The 13,929-nt window shown below is 46.2% G+C and overlaps 1 pseudogene; it reads right to left on the bottom strand.

Moving 5' to 3' along the window:
• Window positions 1-11,963: 11,963 nt before the first annotated feature.
• LOC134943890 (5S ribosomal RNA) lies at window positions 11,964-12,082 on the bottom strand (annotated as a pseudogene).
• Window positions 12,083-13,929: the final 1,847 nt, after the last annotated feature.

Consider the following 13,929-nt stretch of genomic DNA (forward strand, 5'->3'; position numbering starts at 1 on the left):
AGAACACTGGGAGGGGTGGTGACAGTGACAGAACATGGGGTGTGTGACACGGTGACAGAACACGGGGGGGTGACACTGTGACAGAACACTGGGAGGGGTGGTGACACTGACAGAACATGGGGTGTGTGACACAGTGACAGAACACGGGGTGTGTGACACAGTGACAGAACACGGGGGGGTGACATAGTGACAGAACACGGGGTGTGTGACAGTGACAGAACACGGGGGGGGGTGACACGGTGACAGAACACGGGGGGTGTGACACGGTAACAGAACACGGTGGGGGTGACACGGTGACAGAACACAGGGGGTGTGACACTGTGACAGAACACGGTGGGGGTGACACGGTGACAGAACACATAATTCTGTTAAAAGGGAGTTCCTATATAGACAGGTGTTTGCCCAAATCCATTAACCACGACACACTAGTGAGATCCACATTAATACTTAAGATGTATTCGCCAGTTATGATGTCAACTTTGTTAAAACAAATACTGTATATACCATACCCGTAAGAACAGTTTGTCACTGTATATATTGTCAACTATCATCTTAAGTGTACATGAGTGAAATAGAGAACCGGCCGACAAAAGAATCCAAATCTACATAATATGGTTTCTGTAACCTGAAGTAATCCTAAATTACAATAAAAAGCAATGCTGCAGGAAAAGAATAGTTGTACCACTACTACTGTGACCATAGTATCAGGTCATTAAGGCAATGCAAAAAAGCGGAGAAAAAAAAGAGGATTTTGGTACTTACCGATAAATCCATTTCTCTGAATCCTCTAGGGGTCACTGGAGTCCTATACAGTAGGGGTGTGAAGCTTGCAACCGGAGGTGTGGCACAATCTAAAATTAGTATTGTCTACACAGCCGGCTCCTCCCCCTTCACATTCCTCCTCCCTCAGTTTGAAAAATTTGACTGAGAGAATTGGACATACTATAGCACATGGCGAGAACCCGAACCGTACAACATATCAAACAGCATCCAAGAACTCTTAACCGAACAACGAACGCTGTTTGCACTAACTGTTTTAACAAGAACTTTGAACACAGCAGGTTGACAGCACCGAGGCGGGCGTCCAGTGTCCCCTAGAGGATTCAGAGAAATGGATTTATCGGAAAGTACCAAAATACACTTTTCTCTTTCATCCACTAAGGGACACTGGAGTCCTATACAGTAGGGAACATCCCAAAGTTATCCCCCAGGGAGGGAGTGCTGTCGGTGGCCTGCAAAACTAAACGTCCGAACTTAGAGCCTCCGGACGCAAAAGTATCAAACTTGTAAATTATCGCGAACGTGTGGACTGAGGACCACGTCGCCGCTCTGCAAAGTTGAGTAGTGGAAGCCCCTCTGGCAGCCGCCCATGAGGCACCCACTGATCGGGTGGTATGAGCACCCATCTGAACCGGAACCTGTTTGCCACAGGAAATATAAGCTTGCCGAATGGCAAGTCGAAACCATCTAGACAAAGACTGCCTAGATGCTGGCCAACCCCTCTTAGGCCCATCATAAAGAACAAATAAATGGTCCGACTTCCTGAAGGACGACATAACTTGTACGTATACCCGTAAAGTTCGGACAACATCCAAGGACACGTCCCCATCTGCGAGACCCTGGAAAGATGGGACCACAATTGGCCGGTTTACATGAAACCCCAAAACAACCTTAGGAAGGAAATCTGCTCTTGTACGGAGTTCTGCCGTATCCTCAAGAAAAATGAAAAAGGGACTCTTACCCGATAAGGCTCTCAACTCAGAAACCCGCCTGGCCGAAGCCAAGGCAAGCAATAAAGTGACCTTCCAAGAGATATTTCAGGTCTGTTCTTGCCAACGGCTCAAAAGTTGGTGATACCAGAAATTCCAACACCAAATTTAAGTCCCATGGTGAAGTAGGAGGACGAAAAAAAGGGGGGTTGTATCCTCAGAATCCCCTGTAAAAAGGTTTGAACCTCTGGCGAGGATGCTAACCGCTGTTGAAATAGGATGGAGAGAGACGAAATTTGAACCTTCAGAGAGCCCAGCCTCAGTCCTACATCCAGACCAGCCTGAAGGAAAAGTAGAAGTCTGGATAACTGGAAGTTCGTCGAAGTCCACCCATGTTCTTGACACCAGTCCATGTACCTCTTCCAAATCCTGTAGTAGTGCATGGCTGTGACCGGCCTCCTAGCAGCAATCATCGTAGGAGTGGCCGTTCTTGGTATCCACCTGTTTCTTAAGATCTGGGTTTCAAGAGCCATGCCGTTAAACGCAGCCTGGTCAGGTCTGGGTGTTGGACGGGCCCTGAGATAGCAAGTCCTCTCTCTGAGGTAACCGCCAAAGATCTTCTGCTAGTAACCCTCGCAGATCTGAGTATCAACTCCTGCGGGGTCAATCTGGTGCGATTAGAATCGCCAACACTCGCTCTCATTTCAACCGTGTCAGAGCCCTGGGTATGAGTGGGAAAGGTGGAAAAATGTGAACCCTCCAGTAACACCAAGGAAGTGTTAATGCGTCCACTCCTTCTGCTGCTGGAGCTCTTGTCCTGGACACATATCTGGGCAGCTGATGGTTTTGACGAGACACCATTAGGTCGACTGGAGGTAGACCCCACCTCTGTACACTGCCGAGAGGATGATGTTTCGCCTTTCTGCCCACCAGATCTCCGTGGTTTCCTGTAACACCGTCCTGCTCTTTGTTCCTCCTTGACGGTTTATGTAAGCCGTCGTGGTGACATTGTCCGACCGTATCTTTAAGTGTTTACCCATGACTAGGTCTTCGGCTAAGAGAAGCGCATTGTAAACCGCTCTCAGCTCGAGAATGTTTATGGGTAGTCTGCTCTCCTGTAACGTCCACCTTCCCTGAAACTGATGTTCCTCCAGGACAGCAACCCAGCCTCTGAGACTGGCATCCGTTGTTAGGATCCTCCAATCCCAGATGCCGAATCTCTTGCCTGTTGCGAGATTCATGTGCAACGACCACTAAATTAAGGAGGTTCGTATGTGCGGTGGAAGTCTGATTACTCGATGTCGAAGCCAATGCGAACCTGCTCCCTGAGCAATGAGGTTCATCTGAAATGGTCGGGAATGAAGTCTGCCGTACTGGAGAGCTCCGAACGACGCCACCATCTTTCCGAGAAGTTGCACACCAAGGTGTAGAGAAACAGTTTGTGTCCTCAGTACCTGAGCCACTAATCTCTAAGTCTTGGACCTTGTTTTCTGGAAGGAATACACTCAATTGTACCGTGTCCAAGATGAGACCGAGGAAATGAATCCGTTCAGTCAGCATGAGGTTGGATTTCTGGAAATTCACAATCCACCCCTGTCGAATGAGAAATTGATGAGATGTCCGAACATCCTTGATCAGCAGTACCTGAGATGATACCTTGATCAGTAGATCGTCTAGATAAGGTATAAGCGGGACCCCCAACAGTCTCAAACCTGCAACCCTGATTGTCATGCTCTTCGTAAAGATTCTTGGGGCTGATGATAGACCGAACGGCAAGGCCCTGAATTGGTAGTGATCCGTCACCAGTGCGAACCTTAAGGAAGCCTGGTGAGGAGTCCAGATTGGGATATGCATCCCTTATGTCCATGGATACCATGAACTTGTCTTGTTCTAAGCCTGCAGTGACCGACTGGATTGATTCCATCTTGAATTTGTAGACCCTTAGACACTGGTTTAAAACCTTTAAATTTAGTATCTGTCTGACCGTTCCGTTTTGGCACGACAAAAAGATTGGAATAGAAACCCGTTCCTCTCCGAGAAGCGGGAACTGGAATAATGACCTCTGACCGTAGCAACTGTTGAATTGCGGTCAGTAGTGCTTTTACTTTCTGGGGGTACCGAGGCAATCCCGTTATAAAAAACTGACTGACTGTGAGGCCTCTATTGAAAATCCAGTTTGTACCCTTGTGAAATTATGTAGTTTATCCCATGATCTGGTGAGATGTTGGCCCAAATGTTCTGGTTTCTGCCTGTGAGTGGCCTCTACCTCTGCCCCCACGTACTTGTGTACTGAAAACTCCTCAGGCTTGAAAGGACTGTGAACTAAATGAATTAAACACTGGTCCCAAATAACCTCTCCTAACTTGTGGAGCGGCTCTCGTATAAGGAGAAGGCAGAAAGGTGGATTTCCTTGCTGTAGCCTGCGAAATCCACTTGTCCAACTCTGAAACGAAAAGCGTCTCACCCCCAAAGGGGATGGATTCTACCGCCTTCTTGGTGTCAGAGTCTCCTACAATACGTCCAGACCATGCTCCCATGGCCTTATTGACCCAAGCACAGACGATCGCAGGTCTCTGTGCACCTGCTGCTACAAATATTTACTTTAAATCTGTGTCAACCTTACGATCTGAAGCATCCTTTAAAGTCGTTACATTAGGTATTGGTAAGATTGTCTACTTCGACAACCTACCTAGGTAAGCATCCACTACTGGTGGATTCTCCCACTTATCCATTACACCCTTAGGTAGGGGATAAGTCACTCGAAACCCTTTCGGAATTGAAAGCTTTTGTCAAGTTGTCTCCAAGCCTCCTCCCTTTGAGATTGGAGGGATTTAGAAATGGGAAACACTGCTGAACGCGGCTTTTGACATTCGAACAATTCGAATCCTTCTAGCTCCTTTACTTCTCCTACCTTAAAGTTTAGGATCTCCTTCCCGCTTCAATTAAAGACTCAAGACCCAAGATTGCCGTGTTTTCTTCTGGAAAATCGGTGTCTAGGGTAGATTCAATTAACTCACCTTCCTCTGTGTCAATGAGAAGACACTCTTCCTCCTCTGTATTCCGTTAAATAGGAAGAGCTATTTTAACTGCCTTGCGCACATTTGTTCCTGCACGTGCGGATGGCGTTAACGTGATGATAAATACCATCGAGAATCCCACAGCCCATTCCGATTGCTGCCTGTGTGATTCTGCCATCACCTTGGAGATTCTATTTGCAAGGTTGTCTTCCCATGACCTAGCCAGAGCACTGTTACCGGGTGAAGCGTCCTTGTCTAAGCAGGAGTCGCACACCCCGGAGCTGTCAACCCGTGTGCTCTTCATGCTACATCTCGTGCAAACATAACAGGTCTTGGAGGCCTTGGTTGGTGCTCTAGACATTCTGTTTGAAAACCTTACCAGGGTATTATGCAGCGCTTTCACCCTTTAAACTAGGAAGAGAAAGACTGAGTGATGACGGAAGCCAAGGTATCAGATCCGGCTGAAAATGCCTTTCCCTCCTGTATACAGAAAAGGAACCGGACAAAATTAAAAAAAAAAAATATATATATATATATATATATATATATATATATATATATATTTGCTGCAGGTGACGTATAAGAGAGGATGTTCCGAGGTGGTTAACGTCCTTACCCCTACTTATTACAGCTTGACAAAGGCAACACACGGCTTGACACCTGTTGTCCGCATTTGTGTTGAAATAATTCCACACGAAGATCTGATTTTTTTTGTATTTTGACCAGGCATGTCAATGGCCATATTTGTCCCACGGACAACAGGTGTCTCCCCGGGTGCCTGACTTAAACAAACCACCTCACCATCAGAATCCTCCTTGTCAATTTCCTCCCCAGCAACACCCATATCCTCATCCTGGTGTACTTCAACAGTGACATCTTCAATTTGACTATCAGGAACTGGACTGTGAGTGCTCCTTCCAGCACTTGCAGGGGGCGTGCAAATGGTGGAAGGCACAAGCTCTTCCCGTCCAGTGTTGGGAAGGTCAGGCATCGCAACCGACACAATTGGACTCTCCTTGGGTATTTGTGATTTAGAAGAACGCACAGTTGTTTGCTGTGCTTTTGCCAGCTTAAGTCTTTTAATTTTTCTAGTGAGAGGATGAATGCTTCCATCCTCATGTGAAGCTGAACCACTAGCCATGAACATAGGCCAGGGCCTCAGCCGTTCCTTGCCACTCCGTGTCGTAAATGGCATATTGGCAAGTTTACGCTTCTCCTCAGACGCTTTTAATTTTGATTTTTGGGTAATTTTACTGAACTTTTTTGGGGTGGATTTTACATGCCCTCTACTATGACATTGGGCATCGGCCTTGGCAGACGACGTTGATGGCATTTCATCGTCTCGGCCATGACTAGTGGCAGCAGCTTCAGCACGAGGTGGAAGTGGATCTTGATCTTTCCCTATTTTAACCTCCACATTTTTGTTCTCCATATTTTAAATGTGTGGAATTATATGCCAGTATCAATAGCAATGGCCTACTACTATATATACTGTGCACAACTAAAATGCACCACAGGTATAGAATGTAGATGGATAGTATACTTAATGACGACACAGAGGTAGGTACAGCAGTGGCCTTCCGTACCGTACTGCTATATATAGTATACTGGTGGTCACTGTGTCAGCAAACTGCAAAACTAAAATGCACCACAGGTATAGAATGTAGATGGATACTATACTTAATGACGACACAGAGGTAGGTACAGCAGTGGCCTTCCGTACCGTACTGCTATATATACTATACTGGTGGTCACTGTGTCAGCAAACTGCAAAACTAAAATGCACTACAGGTATAGAATGTAGATGGATAGTATACTTAATGACGACACAGAGGTAGGTACAGCAGTGGCCTTCCGTACCGTACTGCTATATATAGTATACTGGTGGTCACTGTGTCAGCAAAACTCTGCACTGTACTCCTCCTATATAATATTATACTGGTGGTCCCGACTCCCCAGTCCCCACAATAAAACAGCACACTGAGCACAGATATGGAGTGTTTTTCAGGCAGACAACGTATAATGGTGGTCACTGTCAGCAAAACTCTGCACTGTACTCCTCCTATATAATATTAATTATACTGGTGGTCCCCAGTCCCCACAATAAAGCAGCACACTGAGCACAGATATGGAGTGTTTTTCAGGCAGACACCGTATACTGGTGGTCACTGTCAGCAAAACTCTGCACTGTACTCCTGCTATATAATACAGCTGCTCCCCAGTCCCCACAATTAAGCAGTGTGAGCACAGATATATATGCAGCACACTGAGCACAGATATGGAGCGTTTTTTTCAGGCAGAGAACGGATAACTGGTGGTCACTGATCAGCAAAACTCTGCACTGTACTCCTCCTATATTATACAGCTGCTCCCCAGTCCTCCCCACAATGAATTAAGCAATAATGCACAATCAAATTCAACAATAACTGAGAGGACGCCAGCCACGTCCTCTCCCTAACATTTGCAATGCACGAGTGAAAATGGTGGCGACGCGCGGCTGCTTATATAGAATCCAAATCTCGCGAGAATCCGACAGCGGGATGATGACGTTCGGTCGCGCTCGGGTTACACGAGCCATACAGGAGAATCCGAGTATGGCTCGGACCCGTGTAAAAAGGGTGAAGTTCGGGGGGGGTTCGGTTTCCGAGAAACCGAACCCGCTCATCACTAATTACTGCCATAAGTAGATCTCCCCTGTACTCAGGACCATCTTCAATGCTCTGATAGTAGCTCAGCCACTTCTAGGGTGCAGAGCAAAGATCCAGTCCGACAATGCTACAGAGGTGGCATATACCAATCATCAAAGGGACACAAGGGTGGAATTCAAATGTGTGAAAAGTCGGTTCGGTGTCTGTTTTATCCTGTCTATTAGATAGTAAAAAAAACAGACACCCAACTGACTTTTCAAACATTTGAATTCCCCCCAAGGAGTTTCTTAGCAATGAAGAATTCTCAAGCGGGCAGAGAATCATGTTCCCACCATAGTGGCGATATTCACTACTGGGGTCAACTATTAGAAAGCAGACTACTAGTTGTCAACATCTTCACCCAAGCAAGTGGTCTCTTTACTCAGACGTCTTTCAGGATCCGGTGCAAAACGTTGATCTGATGGCGTCTTGGCTAAACCACAAGTTTCCTCATCCGAGCAAGAGATCCAGGAGTTCTGGAACTTTCAACTGATCTACCGGTTCCCTCCATTTCTTCTTCTTACCCGGGTTCTGAAACGTGCCAAAAGGGAACAAGCAACAGTAATACTGGTTTGGCCTTGTCAGTCATGGTACTCCGACCTTCTCCAACTCCAACTTCTGTAAGATGATCCCTGGCCTCTTCCAGACCTGTTGTAGAAAGGACTGTTCAGCCACCCTGCATTGCCTCATCTGCGTTTGACAGCATGGCTGTTAAGATCTCAATCCTGAAGAGGAAAGGGCTCTCAGCTACAATCATTCCAACTATGCTCAGTGCCCGTAAGCTGGTTTCTGTAGCTCATTACAATCATATTTGGTGGCCTTATGTGGCTTGGTGAGAGAGACATGGGTGGTCATTCCGAGTTGTTCGCTCTGTATTTTTCTTCGCATCGCAGCGATTTTCCGCTAACTGCGCATGCGCAATGTCCGCACTGCGACTGCGCCAAGTAAATTTGCTATGCAGTTAGGTATTATACTCACGGTTTTTTCTTCGTTCTGGTGATCCTAATGTGATTGACAGGAAGTGGGTGTTTCTGGGCGGAAACTGGCCGTTTTATGGGTGTGTGCGAAAAAACGCTACCGTTTCTGGGAAAAACGCGGGAGTGGCTGGAGAAACGGAGGAGTGTCTGGGCGAACGCTGGGTGTGTTTGTGACATCAAACCAGGAACTAAACGGACTGAACTGATCGCAGATGCCAAGTCTGGAGCTACTCAGAAACTGCTAAGAAGTGTCTAATCGCATTTTTGAGAATCGTTCGTTCACAATTTTGATAAGCTAAGATACACTCCCAGTAGGCGGTGGCTTAGCGTGTGCAATGCTGCTAAAAGCAGCTTGCGAGCGAACAACTCGGAATGAGGGCCATGGTTTTTCTCCTTTGTCTTTTAGGCTCTTTCGTTTTCTTCAATTTCTTCGGTTGATGCTGGATGAGGGTCTGGCCTTGATTACTTAAAGCTGTAGGTGTCCACGTATCATATCTTATTTTTAGAGGGGGTTGGCCTTGATTTTTATGATTTAAACATTTATGTAGGAAGTCCTTCGTCTTCAAAATTTCTGTCTCCCACCCACCGCTCCGTGGGACTTGAATCTGCTCTTACATAATCTTCACGCTGGGATGTTCTAGCAAAATTTGCCCTGCCCCTTTAGTGGCACCCTGCTAAAACAGTCTGCCCATTGCCGTGTCGCTGCGTGAATACATACCATGCGCAGGTGCACGCATGTATTCAAATTAAAGGGAAAGTTTAGGGAAAGCTCAGCACCCTCGTCCCCATCAGTGACGCCATGGCTGGGGCACGCCCCCATTAGTGACATAGAGGAGGCCGGACAGACCCCAATAGTGACTGACTGTGTATACCCAACTTGTACTCCAGTGTCCCCAGTTGGATTGGATAAAGGGACTGTTGTCTCAAGTCTTCAAATGAATAATCACATTTTAACAGTGTTAAAAAAAAAAAAACAGGAAAACCCCACATTAGTCCAATACCAAAAATGAAAATGGACCAATCAATTAATATTCAATGGTATTTGGTAGAAACGGTTGAACTAAGGGGATCTAATATTGTCATCAATCACAGTATAACAATGCTCTAGACATCCTAAATTCTGTCAGACCAACAATGTAACATGTGTGAAGCAATAACTACATGCTTTTTTAAACTTATCTGATTATAAGCAATCACATAAAAAAAAGATCGGATTGTAAGTAGTGTGCAGCACAGGACACAAACACGGTCCAATCTTTTACAATCCAATCACAATGCGCCTGATGTACAATCCAATAAAAATTGTTCATACAATTGAATTTTTAATGTGTATAGGGATCTTTTGTTATATACTGTACATTCAGAAACCAACACACTGTACATCAAATGCAGGATGATAAGAGATACAATAAAAATAGAATTTTGGTTACCTACCAGTAAATTCTTTTCTCGTAGTCCGTAGAGGATGCTGGGGTCCATAGTAGTACCATGGGGTATAGACGGGTCCACCAGGAGCCATTGGCACTTTAAGAGCTTGAGAGTGTGGGCCGGTTCCTCCCTCTATGCCCCTCCTACCAGACTCAGTCTAGAAACTGTGCCCGAGGAGACGGACATCTTCGAGAGAAGGATTTAACACAGATAGTGGCGAGATTCATACCAGCTCACACATACAAGGCACATCAAGCTAACTTAGCTTGAAAACTCAGCAACCGCTGAAAACATTACTTACAAAGTAAACAACGCAGTACTTAACTAAAAACAAAGTTGTACTGAACCAGATAACAATTGCAGGAAAACGAAGCACTGGGCGGGCGCCCAGCATCCTCTACGGATTACGAGAAAAGGATTTACCGGTAAGTCACCAAAATCCTATTTACTCTTACGTCCTAGAGGATGCTGGGGTCCATATTAGTACCATGGGGATGTACCAAAGCTCCCAGAATGGGAGGGAGAGCGCGGAGGCTCCTGCAGAACTGATTGACTGAACTTCAGATCATCAGAGGCCAAAGTATCGAACTTGTAGAACTTTGCAAACGTGTTCGACCCAGACCAAGTTGCTGCTCGGCAAAGTTGTAACGCCGAGACACCCCGGGCAGCCGCCCAGGAAGACCCCACCTTACGTGTAGAGTGGGCCTTGACAGACGCAGGACACGGCAAGCCTGCTGTAGAATATGCATGCTGGATAGTGAACCTGATCCAGCGAGAGATCGTCTGCTTAGAAGCAGGACACCCAATTTTCTTGGGATCATACAGGACAAACAGAGAGGCCGATTTCCTGGGGCGAGCAGTCCTCTTTACATGTATCCTCAGGGCCCTTACAACATCCAAGGACTTTGATGAAATTGAGGAGTCAGTAGTCACTGACACCACAATAGGTTGGTTGATATGAAATGCCGACACAACCTTCGGAAGAAACTGCTGACGTGTCCGGAGCTCAGCTCTATCTTCGTGGAAGATCAAGTATGGGCTTTTACATGATAAAGCCCCCAACTCCGACACACGTCTAGCAGAAGCTAAAGCCAACAAAGTAACAGCTTTCCACGTAAGAAATTTGACTTCAACCTCCTGTAGAGGCTCGAACCAGTCCGATTGGAGGAACTGCAACACCACGTTACGGTCCCAAGGTACCGTAGGTGGTACAAAGGGAGGTTGGATGTGCAGAACTCCCTTCAAAAAGGTCTGAACCTCAGGGAGGGCAGCCAATTGTTTTTGGAAGAAAACGGATAGGGCCGAAATCTGGACCTTCACAGATCCCAACTTTAGGCCCATATCCACACCAGCTTGTAAGAAGAGGAGAAACCGTCCCAGTTGAAACTCCACCACAGGAAATTTCTTGGACTCACACCAAGATACATATTTTTTCCAAATTCGATGGTAATGTTTAGACGTTACTCCTTTCCTAGCCTGTATCAGGGTAGGAATAACCTTGTTCGGAATGCCCTTCCGAGCTAGTATCAGGCGTTCAACTTCCATGCCATCAAACGTAGCTGCGGTAAGTCTTAATAGGCGAACGGCCCCTGCTGCAGCAGATCATCCCGAAGAGGAAGAGGCCTCGGCTCTTCTTGCAGTAGATCCACGTAGTAAGGAATTAGATTAAGGATGCCGCACAGGACTAAGTGATTTTAATTTCTAAATTTTTCAAGAGGTTTCCAAGATAACCGACCAACCAGAAAGTAGTTCTGGAATTTATCACCATCTACCAATAAGAGAATTTCTATAAGTAGAATTTAACGGTGATTGTCGATGGTGCTCCCATAGGTCCAATACGTATGTGGTAAGAAGAAGAAAAACAGGAAAAAGTGACCTTTGTTGGGAACAAATATAATTTGAGTAATAAACAGTAATGTAAGAAAATGAGATAATTAAAACGTAACCTTTAATTATGTTATAATAAAATATAGGTACACCGAAAGAAATGGAAATGTTGTATAACTAAGAAGTGGCTATACAATGTAAGCCACCTGGTAAAGCTAAACTGTGAAAATATTGATGAATATAAAAGGCATTATTTAACAGGCCCAAGAGGCATAAATATATAAAGTTAGTGTTATAACCAATATAATGCCGTCAAGAAACCTACAACACCTGGTATTCCTTAGTGGTCCTCCACCTAAGTACTGACCAGGCCCAACACCGTATTGCTTCCAAGATCAGACGAGATTGGGCATGCGCGGTGTGGTATGGTAGTAGATTAACATTGATAAGGCAAATTCTACCGCTAACATGTAGCTAGTAGAGAATTATTGGTAAGCACCTTATTGCCGAAATGACCAATTAATCTCTAACTTAGCTTTACCAGGTGGCTTACATTGTATAGCCACTTCTTAGTTATACAGTAGATCCACGTACCAAGCCCTTCTTGGACAGTCTGGAGCAATGAGGATTGTTTGAACCTTTGTTCGCCTTATGAGCTTTAGAACTCTTGGGATGAGTGGAAGTGGAGGAAACACATACACCAACTGGAATACCCATGGAGTCACTAGGGCGTCCACCACCACTGCTTGCGGGTCCCTCGACCTGGAACAATACCGCCGAAGCTTCTTGTTGAGACTAGAGGCCATCATGTCGATCTGGGGTATGCCCCAAAGATCTGTTACCTCCTTGAACACCTCCAGATGGAGACCTCACTCCCCTGGATGGAGATCGTGTCTGCTGAGGAAGTCCGCTTCCCAGTTGTCTACTCCTGGAATGAAGATTGCTGACAGCATCAACGCGTGCTTTTTTGCCCAGAGGATGATTCTGGTTACCTCTGCCATTGCAGCTCTGCTCTTCGTTCTGCCCTGTCGGTTTATGTAAGCCACTGTTGTCACAATGTCCGACTGCACTTGAATGGCCCGATTTCTCAGAACTGAAAGTGACAGTCCAACAGTGCAAATCGCAGATAAGCTTGATGCGGCAGCCAAATCGGAATGTGGAGGTACGCATCCTTGATATCCAGGGATACTAGGAATTCCCCCTCCTCCAGACCTGATATCACTGCCCTTAGGGACTCCATTTTGAACTTGAACTCCCTCAGAAAGGGATTTAGTGATTTTAAGTTCAGAATGGGCCTGACCGAACCATCCGGTTACGGTACCACAAAAAGGTTCGAATAGTAACCTTTGTTTTGCATGTGAGGTGGTACTGGCACAATGACCTGTGCCTCCACCAACTTCTGGACGGCTTCTTGCAGGACAGTCCTGTCTGCCAGCAGAGCTGGCAAGCCTGATCTGAAAATAAGATTTTACTTACCGATAAATCTATTTCTCGGAGTCCGTAGTGGATGCTGGGGTTCCTGAAAGGACCATGGGGAATAGCGGCTCCGCAGGAGACAGGGCACAAAAAGTAAAGCTTTTTCCGATCAGGTGGTGTGCACTGGCTCCTCCCCCTATGACCCTCCTCCAGACTCCAGTTAGGTACTGTGCCCGGACGAGCGTACACAATAAGGGAGGATTTTGAATCCCGGGTAAGACTCATACCAGCCACACCAATCACACCGTACAACTTGTGATCTAAACCCAGTTAACAGTATGATAACAGCGGAGCCTCTGAAAGATGGCTTCCTTCAACAATAACCCGAATTAGTTAACAATAACTATGTACAATTTATGCAGATAATCCGCACTTGGGATGGGCGCCCAGCATCCACTACGGACTCCGAGAAATAGATTTATCGGTAAGTAAAATCTTATTTTCTCTATCGTCCTAGTGGATGCTGGGGTTCCTGAAAGGACCATGGGGATTATACCAAAGCTCCCAAACGGGCGGGAGAGTGCGGATGACTCTGCAGCACCGAATGAGAGAACTCCAGGTCCTCCTTAGCCAGAGTATCAAATTTGTAAAATTTTACAAACGTGTTCTCCCCTGACCACGTAGCTGCTCGGCAAAGTTGTAATGCCGAGACCCCTCGGGCAGCCGCCCAAGATGAGCCCACCTTCCTTGTGGAGTGGGCCTTTACAGATTTAGGCTGTGGCAGGCCTGCCACAGAATGTGCAAGTTGGATTGTGCTACAGATCCAACGAGCAATCGTCTGCTTAGACGCCGGAGCACCCATCTTGTT

Source organism: Pseudophryne corroboree, chromosome 1 (assembly GCF_028390025.1).
Source record: "Pseudophryne corroboree isolate aPseCor3 chromosome 1, aPseCor3.hap2, whole genome shotgun sequence".
NCBI lineage: Eukaryota > Metazoa > Chordata > Amphibia > Anura > Myobatrachidae > Pseudophryne > Pseudophryne corroboree.